Raw genomic sequence first — 504 nt, forward strand, 5'->3', positions numbered from 1 at the left:
TAAATTCCCTTACTAGGGTTGCGAACCCCAATGATGGGTGTTTTGTGATTGGGTTGTGATTGATATACACATAATGGATTATTAGGGTTTATTTATTCTTCATTCTTCATTCATAATTAATGGCCGCAAACATTGATTAAAAAAGCGTGCAAACCTTGATTTATTTGGGAAAATAATTAGGGTTGGTAAGAATAAATAACGAGGACTCAAAGCTTTAAACTTTGTTTAATAAATTCATAGGAATAAGAAGGTTAATTTACTTAGCATGATTAATCGTTCTTCATAGTCACTTTCTTATATTTGGGAAAATCATAGAAAAGAGATAATCTTGTTTATTGAGAAATAATAGAGATTCATATAGAAATTAAGTGCATTCATATAATGATCCATTAGAAGTATATCAAGATCAATACCCATTATCATACACTCTATCTAACGGGGACACAACCTTAGTTTCTTTTACCATAAATTTCCACCTAAGCAAGTAGATTTAAAATTTGTCAT

This window comes from Lycium ferocissimum, chromosome 11 (genome assembly GCF_029784015.1).
Source record: "Lycium ferocissimum isolate CSIRO_LF1 chromosome 11, AGI_CSIRO_Lferr_CH_V1, whole genome shotgun sequence".
In the NCBI taxonomy this organism is placed as follows: Eukaryota; Viridiplantae; Streptophyta; class Magnoliopsida; order Solanales; family Solanaceae; genus Lycium; species Lycium ferocissimum.